The following is a 21,403-nucleotide window of genomic DNA, read 5'->3' on the forward strand; positions in this document are numbered from 1 at the left end:
TATTAGCGATGATGATTCATAGATTGTATCTGTGGAAAATAACCTAGGAATATCTTCGCATGTTTCCATTTCAAATTTGCACATTAGCATATAACAAATTAGCTACATTGAGGAAAAATGTTCCATGCAGATCTACTAAGCTGAATTTACTCTTTGATCTTATATCACGTAAACCACTGGTTTTTCCACCCTCCCTCCCTTGGGGGGTGTTATTCCAGATCATGATCTTTCCATATACCAACTGATATTTAGATCCGTTGAGCTGTTTAGGATAACCAATGTATTTCATTCTAATCATTTCAGTTATTTTTGCTGATGCTATTCAATAAGTGGTACCTATTGATTGACTGACATTCTTATATTAACGTACTGCCGAAGCTACTGAACCTAGAATCTTGAAATATGCAGGTAGGTTCTTTGTATAGCGTAAATGAGCATCAAGAAAGGGAATCAGGAGTTTCCACCCCCAAGGGGGGAAAATAGGGGTTTAAAGATTGCATTTAATTTCGTCAGTTTTGAAGTTGGAAACCTGAAGTTTTTGATTGATGAAATAATATTGTAACTATTTGTTTGAAATGGTCTGCCACGAAATTTAATGTGACAAACCAAATTCTACGCGGGCAAAGCCGTGGGCAACAACTAGTATTTTTATATTGTTATTATAAATGCATACATGTAACAGTACATTGTCGTATGATTACATTGTCGTATGAAAATTAAACGTTGTAACTGAGGGCCTATCAGTAATTATTGTACACTCGACTCCAAAAGTGGGCACAATGAGCTCTACTTTAATTTTTATCTTCGTTGGAAACAACTTTCTAGTTGATTACTAATCAAGTCACTATCAAAATATATTGGAAAATATATTGAATTTCATTAGTTCGGATTTCTATTGTCTGATATTATATAAAATGATTTGAAATCCCTGAAAGAACTAATAAAAAAAAAGAATTAATTAGCTGAAAATAACAATTATACCTGAAATGAAATATTAGTCAAATAAAATACAAGTAGAAAGAGAACAATTGAACAAAAATTAAAATGAAAAGTTCAGAAATTCCAAGCCAAGTTACTTCACGACGTTTCGATTGTTAATATCCACAATCTAGTACAGTGGTCGCCAACCTCTTCAACGTGTTGAGCTACTTTGTTAATTTTGGAATAAACAGCGAGCTACCCACACGGAAGCCACGTAACGCAACGTAAATGAAATAATCCACACTTAATTTATCATTATATGTATTTATTTTACTATTTAACTGGAGATACATAATACATAGGTACTGTTAATAAACTAATAACAAAATAACTAATATTACTAGTACGTACTTGTTCATAGCTACATTCCTACCTATCAAACGAAGGTCTTAGAAAAATAAACACAAACTTTTATTCAGCTACAACGGCATGTCACGTATGATTTAAAAATAGTTAATAATAACAACGAAAAAGTAACGCACAATTATGAACATAAACATTGAAAAATAAAAAAGCACGTTCAATGAGAAGGCTGACACTCAGACTCATCGATATTTTTTTTAATGTTTGCAGTATAATTTGATGCAGCCATTCAAATACAATTATCCAAATGTTCATCTGTAAGTTGATTGCGATATTTGTTCTTAATAAACTTCATATTGGAAAAAGAAGATTCACACAAATAGGTTGAACTGAATATTTGTCTTTACTTTCAATAGGCCAGATACATTCAGTACTTGAGACTAATGATTTTAAGGCTAAATCATTTTGAAACTCAATGACTTCCATTTCTGTTGCAGCGATGTCTTCGCCAAAGTTCTGCATAACACAAGTTGCAAACTGTTCTATATCAATTTCCATAAAGGGTGAAACAACAAACTGCGCTACTAAAGCCATTTCATTGAAATCCTTAAAACGATTTTTGAAGTTATTCTTCAGGGTAGAAATTATTTCTACATGATATTTGATGTCAGAGGGTTCTAATGGATTTTGAGATATTTTTTCTGAAAGAATAGGAAAATGCTTGGCATCGCTGTTAATTAGGTTTTGTTCCCAAAACTCCAGCTTTTTGATAAATGCTTTTATATCAGAAATCATTTCCGCTAGTTCTTTGTCTCTCCCCTGAAGCTGCAAATTAAGTTCGTTTAATTTCTCTGTAATGTCCACGAGAAAACCAAAATCTCTGAGCCAGATTGAATTTTCTAGTTCCGGAGTCGGTTCATCGCGTTGTTTGAAAAATTGAACTATGCCAGATAGGACATCATTAAAACGTTTCAGCACTCGTCCTCTACTTAACCATCGAACTTCAGAGTGAAGGAGTAGGTCCCCGTATTGACAGTCAACTTCATCGGCCAAGGTTCTGAATAATCTTCTTTGTAACGCTTGAGCTCTAATCTTGTTCACAATTATTACCACCAGTTTCATAACGTTGTTTGGTTTCAGGAAATTTCCACATAATGCTTGCTGATGGATAATGCAGTGGTAACAGAGAAATTGCGGAAAAGTTTCATCTTTACGACATAACGCCACCAGACCCTTATCACAACCCACCATAGCTGGAGCGCCATCGGTTGTCAAGCCTACGATTTTCGATATTGGAATTTTCTCGAAAGAAATAATATTTTTTAAATAAGAAAACAACTCATGTCCAGTAGTGTGTCCTTTCAGTGGAATGAACTTCAAAAGATCTTCTTTAATCGTTAAATTACTAAAAACCATCCTGATGAACACGGCCATCTGGGCAGTGTCAACGACATCTGTTGATTCATCCAGTTGAAGTGAAAAATAAACACAGTTATCTAAGTCAGTTCTTAATTGTAAAAAAATATCATTGTTCATTACTTCTACACGTCTCATCACTATTAGCAGAAAGTTGCATAGATTTTATAGCTGAAACTATCTCGTCTTTATTTCTAAAGTTGGCAAATAACGAATCAGCAGCTTCTAAAAACGCCTGTTTTATCATTTCCCCGTCTTCATAAGGTTTCTTTTTTTGTGCAATTATCTGGGACACACGGTACGATGCTTCAGTTGCAGCCTTATTTTTGTCGACTGTTCTTAAAAATATTGATTGTTGTCCAATTAACTGCTTTTTTAACTGTTTCAGTTTCTCCTTTCTGGCGGCAGAATGTAGTGGGAATGATTTTTCAAAATTAGAATCTACAGTTTTATGATGTCTCTCAATATTTCCTTTTTTTAGCAACGGAGACCGAAGTATTACATAACCAACACATATTTTTATCTTTAACTTCTGTGAAAAAGTATTGTTCTTCCCATTCCGATTGAAAGTGGTATGTCTTTACCTTCTTACAACTGCTTGCCATAATATTATTTTTGTTGTTGGGAATGATTTTTCAAAATTAGAATCTACAGTTTTATGATGTCTCTCAATATTTCCTTTTTTTAGCAACGGAGACCGAAGTATTACATAACCAACACATATTTTTATCTTTAACTTCTGTGAAAAAGTATTGTTCTTCCCATTCCGATTGAAAGTGGTATGTCTTTACCTTCTTACAACTGCTTGCCATAATATTATTTTTGTTGTTCTCTACTAACCCAACCGCTGGACGTTGGTTACGCGTTCAGTTTTAAACTAAGCGCAATGTCGCCGCGCCGTGCGTATTTATCCCGTTCAAAGCAATCCAGATCGTTCTCGAACACTAACGCGCTGGTCCGGCTGGTCGGCTCTAGCCGATTCTAGCTTGATGGCGTCAGCGGCAGATCGCTCACCGCAACGTTGCCGCTGTTTATGTTTAATATTATGACAATTAGATTTTTTTGTGGAATTTTCGGAAGCTTCTCTGATTTTTGCAGTTTGTATTTTTTAAATTAAATTCGTTCTGAGAGCTACCAGAATTGCTTCCGCGAGCTACCGGTAGCTCGCGATCGACAGGTTGGCGACCACTGATCTAGAAGTTTCACTTATCTTCGCTTTCCTTTTTCTCGCTGGCGGGAGTTGGCCATTTTTTGCTTGATTATGGGTTTCCATATATTGTGTATCTCTACGCTAGCTTGGCTGAATACACTGTTGGTGAATACATACATTGTTCCTCCCTGTGTATGATCTCAGGTTGGGACCACTCAATGTTATGTTGATGGGTCTAAACATGCTCTGCTGTTCCTGATTTGCTGATTTTCCCTCGCTGTGTGTGTTTCTTGTTCTCGGTAATGCGAACATTGAATGACCTCTTAGTTTCACCAATATAGGATTATCCGCACTCACAGGGTATCCGGTGAATGCAATTCTTGGAATCGCAGTCCACGTTTGGTAGCCTGGTTCTCGTGAGGCTGCTACGTATAGTGTTACCGGATCTGAAGCAGGTTCTAATGTTGTACTTGGAACCAATTCTTCTTATCCTCTCCGATATTCCTCTGATGTAGGGAAGTACAAGCACTGGTTGTGGTGGCTTCTCTTCCTTGCGAGGCTTCTGCTGTCTTTCAGCCAGAGTCTGTTCCACCATCGCTTTGGAGTAGCCATTCCGTTGAAGATCATTTTTGATGATGTCCAGTTCCTTCTCGAAACCTTCATTTATATAACAGAGCCCGAAAGCACGGTCTGATAGAGTCTTGATGATTCCTCTTTTAGTCGATTGATGGTGGTTGGATTCGTGGTTCAGATACTGTTCCGTGTGTTACAGATGTTTGCCACATAGTGTCGGTCCTTTTTACCAATACGTCTGAGAATGGTAATTCGTTGTGGACTTCCATTTCCATTGTGAAAGTGATGGAAGGTCTTCTTACGCTGTTGATATGTTTCAGGAAGGTCAGTATTCTCATAGTTCCATATTATGAAGGTGTCGTTAACGTATGTACCAGACACGAGGTGTCTTGTGGGCTTCTTCAGTGGTCAGAGTTTCAAACATCTCCATATATATGTTGGCTTTGACTGGTGAAAGTGGAAATTATATTACTCAAGATCTGAGGCTGATGAGGATACTATCTCTTATGTATAGGGTCTTTTATTGAGCGCTTCCAAATTTTGAATTCAAATAAGTGAGCAGGGTCATCGCCATGGGGGGAGGAACCTCCCCCCCTGCTTTTTCGATTAAGGAAAAAGTTGGGAAATTTTGGGCCGTGAAGATAGAAAAAAATAAAAGTAAAAAAATGAAAAAAAATAGAAATGGGAGAAAAGAAAGGGAGAGTTGATAAGAAAAGGGAAAGAACCAGGAGAAGGTTGGGATTTCTCAACATGCATAACTTGGAGATCCCATATTTCTGAAATTTTGAGTTGTTTGAAAACTTCAAAAAAGTTCAATTTCTCTCAAGTAAGAGAACAGTCCTGAACAATCCACAAATTTTAAAGTGACAATTTTACAAAATTCCCAACTTTTCACTGTTTTTTCAACTTGGAAAAGTTGGGAAATTTCGAACCGTGAAGATAGAAAAAATAATAGTAGAAAACAATAAGCACAATATTATTTAAGTGTTGTTTCCTTTCATTTGTATTGGATATTCCTATACATGGTGGATATGGTGGAAGGACAAGGACCTTGGTCCAAAGTAGAATAATTTCCATTATTATTTTTATAATTACCAAAATTTTTTTTTGTTTGTGCATACCCTAACGGGCATATCAGCATTCAGCCAATCTTTGGATAGGTAAGTAAGAAAATTAATATATTATAGTAGTAACTAATCCCTTGGCTTCCATTTTTTCGAAAGTTGGGAAATTTTGCTGGCGGGGTTGGGAAAATTTGGATTTCCTCCCCTCCCTCCCGGTTTTTGTTTTCGCTATGGCGCTATTCAGAATTTTCTTTTGATTTTGCAGCAGACAGTCCAACCCCTCAGCAGAAAAAGATCGATATTTTTGAAAAATTTGTTATTGCAATTTTTGGTGTTTTCAGGGATTTGAGAAATGAAAAAAAGATGATTTGCTAGACATCATTCGAATGGGATACATTTTATTGAATTTTACCAGTAACGTTTCTGCACAAATTGAGTATTACATCATATTTGAGGAATTGAAAGTCTAGAAATGTTCGACACGTTGAACAAGTGTTCAAAAAATATGTTTGACTTGAAACATATTGGAGTGTGTTTTCAGCGAATGAAAAACATAGAATAATTGATAATACATCAATTTTTCAAGTCAAGTGTTTACAAGAACAACCGATAAGCACTTCGTCATATCTTTAAAATTAAATGAACAGTACTTGAGATTTTTTGGTATAAATTTACAGCTTTCGAATAGTAATACGCAGAGTGAGAATAGAGTTGTCTGTATACGACTGCAATTTGAAAATAATCAGTGAATTCATTTTAAAAATATGAAGCTACTCTTGGTAATTACTGTTATTTTTGCTATTATTGTAGCTGTGTTGGGAGCTGCTGTTCAAGAAAAACCTAGGGAGAATGGAGGTACGTCTTTCATTTAACAAAATAGGTTCATATACATATACATATATATATATATATATATATATATATATATATATATATATATATATATATATATATATATATATATTAAAATTAAATTTCACAAAAATGATTTGAAGCTTTATATCTTTTATTAATTATTTGCGAGCGCTTTCTACAGCTGGTCGTACTGTCATCTTCTAGGCACTCCTCAAACTGAACTTGTCATCCTGTCGTCTGCTTCTTTATACGATCCGAACGTCTCAACTCAGGAAATACCTGAGTTGAGATTGAACTTGTCATCCTGTCGTCTGCCTCTTTGTACGGTCCGAACGCCTCAACTCAGGAAATACCTGAAATACGTTCGGACCGTATAAAGAGGCAGACGACAGGATGACAAGTTCAGTTTGAGGAGTGCGTAGAAGATGACAGTACGAGCAGCTGTCGAAGGCGCTCGCAGATAATTAATAGAAGTTATAAAGCTTCAAATCCTTTTTATGAAATTTCATATTAAAATATATATATATATATATATATATATATATATATATATATATATATATTTTTTTTCCTCGTTTTGCCAATTTCAACTGATCTATGTTAAACAAGTAGAAATGTTCATAGTTTATATTTATAACACTCCATTTTTGGATGTCCTGAGAAAGGAAATTAAAATTATTAAAATTCACGAAAGCTTTGAACTCATTATTTCGGGATGAATTATTAGTCTTTGATTCCACATACTGAATGTTCGAGAACTAGTTCCTCTTCGTTTTACGTTCGAATTATAACAATCCCGTGTATATGTGATAGAACTTCTGTATCAACGAAAATTGTATTGCCATTCATGAAAATGTAAAGCAGAGTTTTAAAAGGAAAATGTGAGTCATTGAGTACAATTATCGATTATATACCATTTCACTGTCATGTAGTAACTCAATTAAAGATCTTGGTGTATATTTTGATCAGGATTTGTCTTTTTCCAACCACATTAGATCGAAAAAGGTGAAGCATTGAGAATATATGGCTTTATAGTTTGCAGCAATATATTGGATTCTTGTTTTTTTCTAATAAGTCGTTGATATATAATAAAAAGATGGTTGGAGACAATATGGATCTCTGGGGAACACCAGCGTTGATGGTTAAAGTATTCGAGTGATATCCATCGACGGCCATTTGCAGGGAACGTTCTTTCAGGAAGCTGAAGAACCACATACAAACCATAGTTTGCGTTGGTCAGGCCCTATCCCCCGAAGCCCCGATACATTCGGGAGGGCGCGCCAGCATTATCAACCAACGACCACTCCCCACACCGTGGGGTAAGTGATCATTGGGTCCGAGAATAATGTGCCCTGAGTAAGCGCAGTGAGCGAAGAATGACAGCCTTCTGCATCTGTCCGGCTAAGATTTCTGCCTTAGTTCGGCAAGCCGGTATGATTTTAAGATTCGAGAGTAGAGAGGGCATCCTTCTACCAAGGACTCCAATAATCAGAACAACCATCTTGACAGAGTGGTCTGGATGAAGTCTGGGGAGTTCGAAAAGAAAATCTCGATATTTCATCCGTTTTTCCTCCTCTTTTCGGACGATTTTCGTCTCGCCAGGAGCTGAAAACTCAACGATAAATATCGTCTTGCTCTGATGGTCGAGAAGGACTACATCAGGCTTATTAGCTTGTATGAGTCTGAGGGCCGGGAACGAATAGTTTCAATAAATTCGGCACTTTTCGTTCCCCACAACGGATTCAATATTTCCCGGAGCGTAGGGCAACACCGGTTTCGCAACACCGGTGTCTCGTCAATACCGTAAGAGTGCCGTAGATGATAATATAGCACTCTCAGGGCTGCGTTATGGATATAGGCCGAGACCGCATATGCTGGACATGCCGATAGCAAGTGCATCTCGCGGCAGGCCCTGCACCTTGTGTCAGGAACCTCTATACCCATCACGCGACTGCGGTAGACTAAGGTGTTGAAGACACCATCCTGGCAAGCCATGATGAACCCCTCAGTTTCCGACTTCAGCCCACTCGACCTGAGGAAAGCGAAAGTCAGGCCCTTTGATAAGCCAAGGTCTTCAATGTTATCAAAGAAGACCCCATGCATTGGCTCATCCTTGTTTCCGCAGAAGTGAGGTAATCTCTGCGAACGCTCTTATTATTATTATTTTTTTATTATTATTATGAAAGAATTGAGGTATTAATGGTAGAAATATGTTCATTTCAACAAACCATTAAAATAAAAAACATTGAAAATTTTTCATTTATGTACTTTTTATTTAAGCTAATTAATGCAACATTAATGTGTATATGACAATTTATTATCAATGAATTGATAAGAGGAAATATGAACTTCTACGCCAGTTGCAAGTGTAAACGATTCAAATATTTGAAATATTCAATTATTTGTATGAACATCAATTTGTGTTGTTTTCAGGTTTGATCCATTCTGTTCCTTTACCTGAAGAACTGATGCCGAAATCTGTAGGAGCTCAGTGTGAATGTAATAGCTGCCAGGCCCAGTGTTTCTATAATCAATATATAGCAGGATATTGCTATTTGGGAAAATGTTATTGCGTCTATAAAAACACTCATTAAATTCAATAGCCTATATTGAACTCATTCAATTCAAAGAAATTTATTAAATATATTTTCGGAGAAAATCTTGAGTTTTTCTTTTCCTTTGAAGGCTGTCAGTTTGAAAGCTTCTTTCTCACTCTCAATATCTTTCTGATGAAGCTCAAGTACATATTTCCAAAGGAGATAGTTTAAAGAAATTAATTCAGCTATGTAGTGGCATCCTTAGAACATTTAATTACCACCTATTCAAATAACATATTAATGTGATATGCCCACGTCAGACTCGCAGATAACAATACATCGACACTATAAACTAGTTTTTGGTTTTGTATTTACTGAATATAAGAAGCTACTGATATTATACTTACCCTCAAATGAATAATATGAGATTTTGATTATCACCTCTTTCTTTTATATTTTCAATCATAAGAACTGCAGAATAAGTTGAGACACTGTGCCCCTGTTGAGTTCTCAGCTGATTATAGCAGGGGAGCCCACGATGCAAAATGGGGATTTACTCGAGCGTCATTGAGACATATCAGGTTGCAAAGCTTAGATGATAAGAAGAAAAAAATGTTATATAATATATACCTTTTCATCAGTGGGGAAAGCAGCTATAGATTTTTAAATATGTAAAAAATACTGTTGCATGGACATACTCGAGCGTCCCAGATATTGATAGCATCAATGTCCTACGTATTTTTAATAATGTTGGTATGTTTGCATGATGTGGATGGTTGTACGTAAGTGTTAAAAATGAAAAGAAAAAAAATTAATCGAGCGCGTCAGATTTTCTAAGGGGGTGTTAAGTGCAACAAAAAAAATCTCTCATTCAATAATCTGACGATTTCGATCTGACGCAAACTCGCGGCCATTATCATAATGTGCAAAAAAAATTCGCCATTTTGAAATACTCAAGCGCGTCAGATATATATGGTTCATTTTTTAGTTTTAGACGTGCTGTGTCATAATCTGACGATTATCTAGAGGGATTCGCTTAATCTGACAGAAACAATATTTTTAAAATAAATTTCAATTTATTGAACTTAATTAATTGAAAAGCTCAGGAAATAGCATGCAAATAAATAAGTGTATGTTTTTTAAGTAGAGTACTTGTATTTATAAGAAAATAATTTTTTTAAAATGGTCAAAAATATTTAATTTTTTATAATCAATTGATTAATTGATGAAGAAAAGAGAAATAAAAGTGGTAAAAACATAGAAATTTTAATTTCTCTCTCATCATTCATTCATTTCATCTTCATCACAAACGAGTCCTTGTGATCAGCTGTGATGGCGTCATGGCAATAGAATTCAGAGTGGGGACGGAGTGAGAGAGTAATAGCAGTTATTCCTTTTTTGATAGCTTATTTCTTTACTTCTTCGACAGATGTCAAAGAAGTTTTGAAATATGAAATTATGTCAATGTTGTTGATTGACAACTGAAACATTCGATTTAATACAAGGTACTCTCCGATATCAGTTTGTTGTCATTTCGCCACTATCCAAAGTTTTCTTCAAGATGGGTAGCCAAGTACGGTCTATTTCTAAGGAGCTATTCGAGATACAATTCTCTCCAGACATGAGAATATACGCAGATTCTTTCAGGTTACGTCTCTTAGAATGACTATTTTTTTTGTTATTAACTTCATACGAAATTGATGGTGTGATTTTTTTATCATGATAGGTAAAAAACAAGAGATACCCTAATACTCCGCAAACTAGAGTTGAACATAAGAATTGTAGAAGTTGAGGAAGATCAACAAGATTAATAATAATGACGTAAGCCTAATAAAAATGTTAAATCTAATACCGTTGACGAGAGTAGTAATAATTCAAGATATAGAAGACTTACTGTGGTTATTTAGACAACCTATAAACATTTTATGACCACCACAAGAATCAAAAAGAGAAAGAAGATTAATTCTGTGAATCGAAAAAGTAAACTACAGTATCTAACCATTCTGATTTTAGCGAGAGAAACAGAAATTTTCATTCTCTACTGCGATTACTCTTTCTACAAAATTGAAACCGCTCAATCGTAAGAACAATATGGTAAAGAAAATATAATAAGTTGTTTCTGCAGAAAAATTACTAAAAACCAGAACAATTATTGCTATAAGAAAGCAGTTTCTAGCCATCTCATATCCATCCATTTATGTCATTGTAAAAACTAATGACATTGTCTAACCTGTTCCTCTATAGACAGTTATACATTAAATTAACAGAAAAAAGCACAGGAATTTTTTTCTGAAAATTATGGAACACCAAACGCTTGATACTTCGTAAAGATTCATTGTTAAATGATATTGGTGGTAGCCGGTTGGTTCCTTCTAATCATTGAATCAACAGTTACTGTCATTGCGGGATCTATTTTCATCCTGGGAAAATGGGGTAATCATTGGTCATTTTTTGATCCGTGTTAAGAGTCGTATGAACTAGTTTTTCGTATGGAAATCACCACATGATGAGGGATGAACTAATTCTAATGCATTTTAACCCAATTTATCTCTGCTAGTTCATCTACAAGTTTCAAATTTTAACTGCGAGTATTGTCAGGTTAATATTGATATCGTTTGTATCGTTTTATTACAGTGTTTATTCAGGACCACCACAAGAAAATGTTCAATTCCGAGCTCAATTTTACGGATAATTTCTCAACCTATTATTCGTGGAGAAAATAGGATAGTACGTACCAGAGAATAATTCAAAATACGGTCGGACCTCACTGTCCATCTACATGTAAGACTAATATTTCAAGAAACAAAACCAATCGTACCTCTGCATTTGGTTATGCTGCATAATTATATCAGATCATGTGATCTCCAGAATAACCAAAATAAGTAAACAACTAATATTACGATTTACTGAGATGGACACGTCCTCATTATGAGAGACTGGTCCGAGAAAGGTTGGATGACAATTTTGTAAACTTCTTTTCACTCATCAACCATTCAGAATTTATTTTTACTCATACGTGCACAGGAGACCAGTCATGATTGCTGGTACTAGGATCTTTAGATTGATGTGGGGGGCTCCGAATTTATCTGTAACTAGTTGTTGCCCGCGGCTTCTAGTCTAGTTCACATGTACTTTTTTTTTGTAACATTTTTCAGCCCTGTCCAAAAATTACAACCAAGGTGTCATTCGATGCGTATTTTTGCCTAGAAAGTTTAAGGAAAGGTTCGAAAACGCGCCGATAAAAATTACAAAAGTTATAAACAATTAAGTGAAAAAAAATGGGGCTTTAGTTTTTTCTTAATATCTCGGAAAATTTTCAAAATTTTGGAAATTTGAAAAAAGATTTGGAAAGATCAATGAATTTGCGTAAAAAAAGTCACGACTCCCGAAACTGTATCTCGATTATTTATAATTTTTACAGAGCCCTGAAAATAGAGCCAAAAGCGGGTAGTCTGGCTTCCACGCGCCTTTCGTCACTCTGACATAAAAACAAGGAATGTTTTTTTCATTAAGGAATGAAAAAATTCATGTAATGTTGGGATACATCAATAAACAATAATCCGGAGTCAAAAAATTTTTATCCCAATTTTAACTTTAATTATAAATTTTTTAATTAATAACTTTTTCTGAATTGAAAGTTAATATAAAAATCCTTATAATTATTAAACTAAAACCCTGGCATTTTTTCCTTAGTTATCCTTAATATGCAAAAAAATAGATTGCGTTGCCAAAATAAAAAAATTGTTATTTTCTATTTTTTTATTGACAATTGAAAATTATAATTTTATAAAATTACATTACAAATTTTTTTTTTCTAATTTTTTTTTGTTTCAATGTCCCATGGCTAAAAACTAATTAATAATATTTTTTTTAATTTTTTTACAGCTATTGTTAATAAATTTATTATAAACAAACACATTGTTTATAAGCAATTCGATTTTTTTTCTGCATTATGTTAATGGAAAAAAATCATGATTTTTAGAAAAAAAATGGTTTCTTAAAAAATTTTCTTTGTTGCTAAAAAATGCGTTTGTTAATTAACAATCGTAACATTCCAGATAAAAAAATTGTTGTAATTGGGACTGATGTAGATCTTGCTGCTTTATTGATAGCTTCGACACCAGAGAATTCAAATACTACAATATGGAAACCGCGAGCATCTACCAAACAGTTGGATGTTATTTATGAAACTAGAAATTAATAAGCACTTGAAAAATATATTTCTGTTTGCGCATGCCTTTACTGGATGCGATACAACGAGCGCTATTTTCGGCAAAAGGAAAAAAAATTGCTGGATATTATAGATAAAAATCCTCAGCTGATGCAATACGTGGAAGTCTTCTACAATCCCGATACCTCTCTTCAAGATGTCGAAGTAGCTGGAGAGCGAATTATGCTGGCCTTGTACGGTCAATTCGATACTAATTCAACATCAGGCCAGTGTCGTGTTTCTCGATTTTTAAGTATGATTGCGAAATCAAAGACTGCGATCAACTTAGCAACTTTACCTCCAACAACAATAGCAACACATTTACACTCATTTAGGACGTATTACCAAGTTCAGTTTTGGATTGGTAATTATAATTTGAATCCGGAAGATTGGGGTCGGATCAAATCTGAAACAATGTTCCTGCCGATAAAAACAACGGAAAAACTGGCGCCTGACGACTTACTTAAGCTGGTTAATTGTGCCTGCATAAAAGAGTGTAATAATCAATGTGGATGTAAAAAAGCTGGGCTTCCTTGCTCATCTTTATACAAAAATTGTAAAGGTGAAACATGTTCTAACAGTACAAGGCCATCACTTGATGATGACAATGATGATACTGATATCATGATCGGTCGATTAAATGCTATCAATAGTAATCCCGATGGAAATGAAGACGACCTTAATGATTATCAAGATTTTCCAGTAGGAGTTCAAGAATACCGTCAACCGATACTTAAAGAAGTCGAAGAGGAGGAGGTTCAAGGAACATCACGACACGAAAATACAAAAGAAACCACAGATGATGAGCCACCGCCACTAAAACGATCTAAAAGATAAAAAAAAATAATAAAAATTATAAAAAAACTTTTAACTGTACTAAACATGATTTAATAAATTTTAAAAATAACTTTCAGTATGTTTTTGATTTAGTAAATTCCCTGAAATTTTTCTTTTTTTAATAAATAACGATCAATAATTAAATAAATAATAGGACTACAACTTTAGTAAAAGGCTTAAATTGTCAATAAATTCATAATGAACAAAAAAAGACTTGAAGCATATTTGTCATAACTGCAATAGTTTAAAAGTTATTATAATTATAAAAGCGAAGGAGCGAATGAAAAAGACAAGTATCAAGGTATCACAATATTAAAAGTTTTACAAAAAATTGAATAAATAAAAAAAACACATAGTTACTTTTATTATAGATCAAAGTATTGAAAAAAAATTGTTTATAACAATTTTTTTTAAATAAACAATTAAAAAAAAGTTTTCTCAAAACCTTAGAGAACAATAGAATTTATGATTAAAAAAAAGGTTCCTTAATTTTAATATTCAGTTGCAAAAAACGATTATTAATTAACGAACGCATTTTTTAGCAACAAAGAAATTTTTTTAAGAAATAATTTTTTTTCTAAAAATCATGATTTTTTTCAATTAATACAATGCAAAAAAAATTTCGAATTGCTTATAAACAATGAATTTGTTTATAATAAATTCATTAACAATAGCTGTAAAAAAAAATATATCTATTAGTTTTTAGTCATGAGACATTGAAACAATAAAAAAAATTGTAATGTATTTTTTATAAAATTATAATTTTCAATTGTTAATAAAAAATAGAAAATAACATTTTTTTTATTTTGGCAACGGTAATCTATTTTGCCTATTAAGGATAACTTCACCGAAGGAAAAAAATGCCAGGGTTTAAGTATAATAATTATATGGATTTTTATATTAATTTTCAATTCAGAAAAAGTTATTAATTAACAAATTTATAATTAATGTTAAAATTGGGATACAAATTTTTTGACTGCGGATTATTGTTTATTGATGTATCCCAACATCACATGCATTTTTTCATTCCTTATTATTTACATTTAATATGTTGAAATATTTTTTTTGTTTTTATGTCAGAGTGACGAAAGGCGCGCGGAAGCCAGACTACCCACTTTTGGCTATATTTTCAGGGCTCTGTAAAAATTATAAATAATCAAGATACAGTTTCGGGAGTCGAAACTTTTTATACGCAAATTCATTGATCTTTTCAAATCTTTTTTCAAATTTCCAAAATTTTGCAAATTTTCCGAGATATTAAGAAAAAACTAAAGCCCCATGAATGAGAAATCAAAGAATTCATTGGACTTTTTTATTTAGCAGGTATGTTCCGTTCTAATCGTCAGAACTTGAGAGACTTATGGCAAACAGATGGGACTGGTGTTGATATATTCCGCAATACGATGTCTATAAATCGTTTCCAGTTCTTGCTGGTCTGTATTCGATTTGATAATATTGAGAATCGCAAGGAAAGAGTGGAGACTGACAAATTAGTTGCTGCTCGTGGAATTATAGACAAATTTGTTGAACATTGTAAGCAAGCCTACACTCCTTCATAATATCTGACGATCGATGAAAAGCTGGAATCCTTTCGTGGAAGATGTGCTTTCAAACAGTACAAACGGGATCAAAGTGCAAGCCCTAGTTGACGCCCGGAGCTACTATGTTTTAAATTTGGAGATATATCCAGGAAAACAACCAGAAGGGCCCTACAATCTTAGCAACTTCCCAATAAATATTGAAGAAAGGCTTGTACAACCTATTTCTGGTTCGAACCGAAATGTGACTTTTGACAATTGGTACACTAGTTTTGAATTAATGATGAAGCTACTGACTCAGCATAACCTTACTTCAGTAGGCACGCTGAGAAAGAACAAACGATGCATTCCACCAGAATTCTTGACAGTTAGGAACAGGGAACCAAAGACATCTTTGTTTGGCTTTCAAAAGGATATCACTCTTTTATCGTATGTCCAAAAAAAATAAATAAAAACGTCTTGCTGATGTCCACTATGCACCATGATGGATCTATCGATGAAGCAACTGGAGAGAATAATTTACCCGAAATAATAAGCTTCCACAACTTTACTAAAAGCGGTGTAGATGTGGTGGATGAACTATCTGCATCATATAACGTGTCTAGAAATTCACGAAGAATTTCTTCTTCTTTTCCCTCTTGAATATTGCAGCCATAAATGCCTTGGTGATATACAGAGAAAACAATCAAGATTTCAAACTTGCCAGAAGATTGTTTGTCAAAATGCTAGGCATGGAACTTATCCAGGACCATATTTCTGAAAGAAAGAACAATCCAAGAATATTGAAAGGTGTTCGGTTTGTCCAAGGAACCGAGAATAAATATTCTTGTATAAATTGTAAATCATTAGTATGCCTGGAACATGCAGTTATAAGTTGTCAAAATTGCTTGAATTCAGAAAGCGACTAATTTTTTTTGCCTTCAGTGTACAACCTGTACATTTTTTCTTTGTGTTAACTAATTATTAAACTTTCGTTTATGACTGTATTTTAGATTATAATATTTTCAATTTTTTTGGAAGGATTTTTTAGGTGAAATATGTTTTTTCGTTCGTGGAGAAATACCTACTTTTAATTTATTCGTAGTTTCTCTTCAATAAAGATATTTCAATCATTGATTTTGTGTTTATATGGCCCCTTAATTATCACTTGAGGATAATCTTAACAATAATAAAAACACATGATGAAAAAGGAGAATGGTTCAGATACGTTGACGATGGACTGTACATATCACAAACAAATGGAATAAGAATAGAACAAATAAAAAAAGAAATTAACGAAATGAATCAAAAACTATGTTTCAGCATTGAGGAAGAACACAACTCAAAACTTAACTACCTGGACATAACCATAGGATATAACCACAACAAAACACAATTTCAAATGGCAATATACAGGAAACCTACACAAACAAGCTCCACCATACCCGCAAGTTCAAACCATCCACCATCACACAAAATGGCTGCCTATAACGCATTCATATATAGAATGTTAAGGATACCACTCAGCAATGAAGCCCGAAACAAAGAACGGAAAATCATATACCAAATAGCGAACGAAAACGGATACATCCAAAAGACAATAGATAAACTAGAAAACAGAATCAAACAAAAAATACAGAACAAGGATCAAGCCACCCCAACAGACAAAACAACACAACGATGGAGAGCATTTACATACGTAGGACACCAAACCAAAAAACTAACAAACATCTTCAAACCACTGAATATCAACATCACATACAAGCCGAACACGAAGATAACATAAAAAATAAACAACTATGAAAAAGAAGAAGACAAAGACCAAAACGGGATATACAGTATACAATGCTCGGACTGCAACAAATTCTATATCGGCCAAACCAAGAAAAAACTGATCCAAAGGTACAATGAGCACAAAAAGGCATACATAAATCCAACAGTATATAAATCAAACCTTGCAACACACGCTATACAAAACGAACATAATTTCCCCCCACCAGAGAACATAAAACTCATAAAACAAGTCAACAAGGGAATCCGCATGGAAATTTGGGAAAACTTGAACATCCATTAATTTAACAGTCATAAATCACTTATCGAGGAACAAGTACAAATCAAAACACAACAAGACCTCACATTCAATATATTAAACAAAACCATACACATTCCTAGAGAAGATCTAACACAAAGAAGAGTACCTGATGCAGAACAAATACAGGCAAATTTAACTAAAGTACCTGAAATACCTGAGTTAAGACGCTCTGACCATATATATATATATATATATATATGAAGACAAATAAATAAGTACCATTCTGTCCAATAGGCTGAAACAGCTGTCTACCGGTGGCTCTTAAATTTAAATCAATATGGAAATGATCAGAATTGTATTTACTTATTTATCTTTTGATTTTCATGGAATTATATTCCAGCAGCTTGACTGCATTTACCTTTCTTGATTTTATATATATATATATATATATATATATATATATATATATATATATATATATATATATATATATATATATATTATATTATATTACATAAGCGTGAGTGAATGTTATTATTAAACGTGATATTATTACTATCAGTAATATATTATTACCATTGGTTATCACTTACCTACATTTTAAACTTACCATACATCGAATTAGTTTGTCTTTTTCACCAATTCGATTTTATGACTTTGAAGTTATACTTTCAGTGAGTCGAATTTTATAAAATAATACAAAAAATGTTCGAAGAAATTAAAGAACGATTCAATTAATAATATTATTATCACTAATATTCCTGACACACACAATTTAGTTTATTTACATCACTTATAATATGATCTATTGCTATCTTTAGCTCCTAAACAACTGGATTATTATAATGTTGAATATTTGAATATCATTTGAAATAAACACAATAACATTGTCCTAAATAACAATATCCAGCTATGTATGAATAAGTGAGACAAAGACTTTGACAGCTGTTACAGTCACAGGAAGCTCCAACAGAGTTTGTGTTGAATTGTTTAGGTAGGGGGACTGGAACCATAACACCTAAAAAAAAAACAATTATGTATATTGTAGCTGTTGCAATGAGTATCCATTTTCAAGAATAATAATTCAAAAACATTTGGCGTAATAGACCAGGGTCGATAATTTATGAAACAAAAAAAAACAGTGGGATGAAACCCATTAAAAAAAGGGGGGGATGATAAAAATGAAAGGAGAAATAAATTATGGGCGATTTTCGAATTCGAGTTTTTTTCGATTTTTTTGCATTTTTTGAGAGCATTTCCTAGAGTGATGTTTATTTTTTTATACTATCAAGAAGTAGAGATTTTATCGAACAAAAAGCACACCAACTTCTTGAATAAAGCTGATATTTTGACACAAGAATTTTCAAATCTAAAGAAATTAACTTTAAACGTTCAAGCCAGTCTCGAATATACCTACACAGTAGGTTGAATGGACTGACTCCTATCAGAAAACAACTACTCCCCTGGCTAATACCACGAAGGGCGTTGGATTATATCCGACAGGTGTCAGTGCAGGAATCTTCACAGAAAATTTCCTGCATATGCAATTGGCAATACAACTGAAAGAGTCGACCTTCAATTTTGGAACGGGCACACTTGCAGACCGGTGTCGAGCTCATTAGCCACTCATCAGTGCAAGATAGTGGCCATCATCGACCTAAAGTCAATGATATTCCATAATTAAAAATCGGAATTCTTTCAGAGTATTTCATTCCTCTTCCTAAGTTGGAGCGAACAACAAAATGTCACTCCATCTGTTGGACGAGGTACTAACCAACTGCATATCCGAAATTAGCCCGATTCCTCTGAATAAGGAAGAAAAAATTTCTTATTAGTCAGTGGGCTATGCTTGAAGGCTGGCAGTAAACAAATCTAAAGAAATGAACTTTAAAAGGTCAAGCCACTCTCGAATATACCTACACAGTAGGTTGAATGGACTGACGCCTATCAGAAAACTACTCCCCTGGCTGATACCACGAAGGGCGTTGGATTATATCCGACAGGAGTCGGTTACTTGAATTTTTCACATAAATTTTGAGGTTATGTGAAAAAATTGTGGAAACAAAAGTTGTAGATATTTTTATTACCTATAACTTTGTCATTCAACTATTTGCCATAGGACTTGTAGTTTTGCCGGAAATCGAAATAAACCATTTTTTACCCTTAAAAACTCATCCCCTCCCACTTCCCGAACTCAAATAGCCCGTAATTTATTTTTTCTTCCATTTTTATCATATTCGAAATAAACCATTTTTTACCTTTAAAAACTCACCCTTCCCGAACTCAAATCGCATGTAATTTATTTTTCCTTCCTTTCTTATCATATTCCCCTCCTATTCTAATGAGTTTCATCCTACTATTATTTTTTTCACTTTTTACCATTTTTGAAGGCTTCTGCCTTGGTCTATAATTAGATGTGACACAGCAATGACACACTAATCATACTTCAACGGAAAAACATCAATTATCATCAGCTCATCTAAACACAAATCAGTCGAATTTCTATGCAATTATATACACGGAATATCTTACAATGCAATGAATAATCACACAGGGAGTTTCATGAATTCATTAAACTACGACTGAATAATTTAGGAATATTATTGAACCGGTAAAGGTTTTGAAGATACCAAAAAAATACTCACTTTCCCCATCGGTTTTCTGTTCTTGAACGAAGTCTCCGAGTACTAATGATATAATGGATAGGATGAAAAACATAATCACTATGGTCTTCATTTTCAATGTAAAGATTTAAAAAAATTATGGCAAATGGTAACCGTTCTATCTTTGTACAGTTAATAATGACTTCAAACCCTTCACTCCTATTTATACTCGAGACTAACAAGGAAGAATGATTTGATTTCAATGATTTTATCAGCATTTTTCCAATAACAATTTCTAAATTGTTTTTGATGGATTCTTACAATTCACTTTCATCAACATCGATGTAAATATTGTGAAAAAATTAATCGGAATTAAGAAACAAAGAAAAACAGAAAACACCTGAATATCATAAATCATAATATTGACAACGTTGATAAAATTTGAAAGGCGTTGCCAATCTCAATGGATTTTTTCTAGATTTCAGTAGTAAACAAGTCTACAAGTTTTATCAGGTATTTATTTCAATGTAAATTTTGTGATTCACCGAAATCAATATTGTTTACAATATAACCATATATTGAGAAATAAATTCAAACATTTAAATGAAACACGACTGAATTTTGATTGGAAAAATATGCGCAAAATTAAATTGCTATGTGACAATTAGGTTATATAGTCAAAGCTATCAGTAGCTTCAAAAAAGGAATAATATAAACAGAATATGAAGATGCAACATACTGCATAATTTCAATAATTTGAAACTACATTGATTCACAGTACGTGCTCGAACTGTTCTTAATTTTTTTAAAAAACAAAACACAAGCACTACAGGAATATCCTCAAGGTGCTCTAAGAGCGGTGCCTGTGCGAAAGTAGCGATTCACATTGGCTTTGAATCGCTGGAGATTTAATTAATTTAAAAAATTTGTTTTAAAATCTGTTATTCCGTTAACCAGCTGTCGCACTCCTACGAACAACAACCCTCAGGAGTCGAAACTTGTACGAGCTAAGGATTAACGAGGTCTTACTTTTTACCGTGTGATTCCTAACACGGATTGGACGATAGCAAGTGAAAATCGATATTTTAGACTAGGGCTTGAATCGCCGACCAACACGGCATTCAATTCGAGTGAGTGAACAAAGCACCCACGTCGAACCGCCTGGCTACCGACCGAAAAAACGTTCTCAGGAAGTTCATTCCACATAAACCCAGTTCTCCAAATGAAAGAGTTCTTATACAGTGAAGTTCGAGGTGTACTGAGTTGAACCTCAAAACGATGAGCAGCCACCGTTCTTGCTGGAATCAAATGTGCCAAGTTATTTC

The 21,403-nt window shown here is 33.7% G+C and overlaps 1 long non-coding RNA gene across 1 annotated transcript; it reads right to left on the reverse strand.

Moving 5' to 3' along the window:
* Positions 1–18,204: 18,204 nt before the first annotated feature.
* On the reverse strand, positions 18,205–20,261 carry LOC141481676 (uncharacterized). The gene is made up of 2 exons (XR_012465100.1): positions 20,121–20,261; positions 18,205–18,493 (listed from the first exon to the last, which is right to left on the reverse strand). It is a non-coding gene; the product is annotated as an uncharacterized lncRNA (long non-coding RNA).
* Between the last annotated feature and the right edge of the window lie 1,142 nt (positions 20,262–21,403).

This window comes from Leptinotarsa decemlineata, unplaced genomic scaffold (assembly GCF_025532065.1).
Source record: "Leptinotarsa decemlineata unplaced genomic scaffold, Ldec_3_MD MMD2_tig00000251_RagTag_RagTag, whole genome shotgun sequence".
In the NCBI taxonomy this organism is placed as follows: domain Eukaryota; kingdom Metazoa; phylum Arthropoda; class Insecta; order Coleoptera; family Chrysomelidae; genus Leptinotarsa; species Leptinotarsa decemlineata.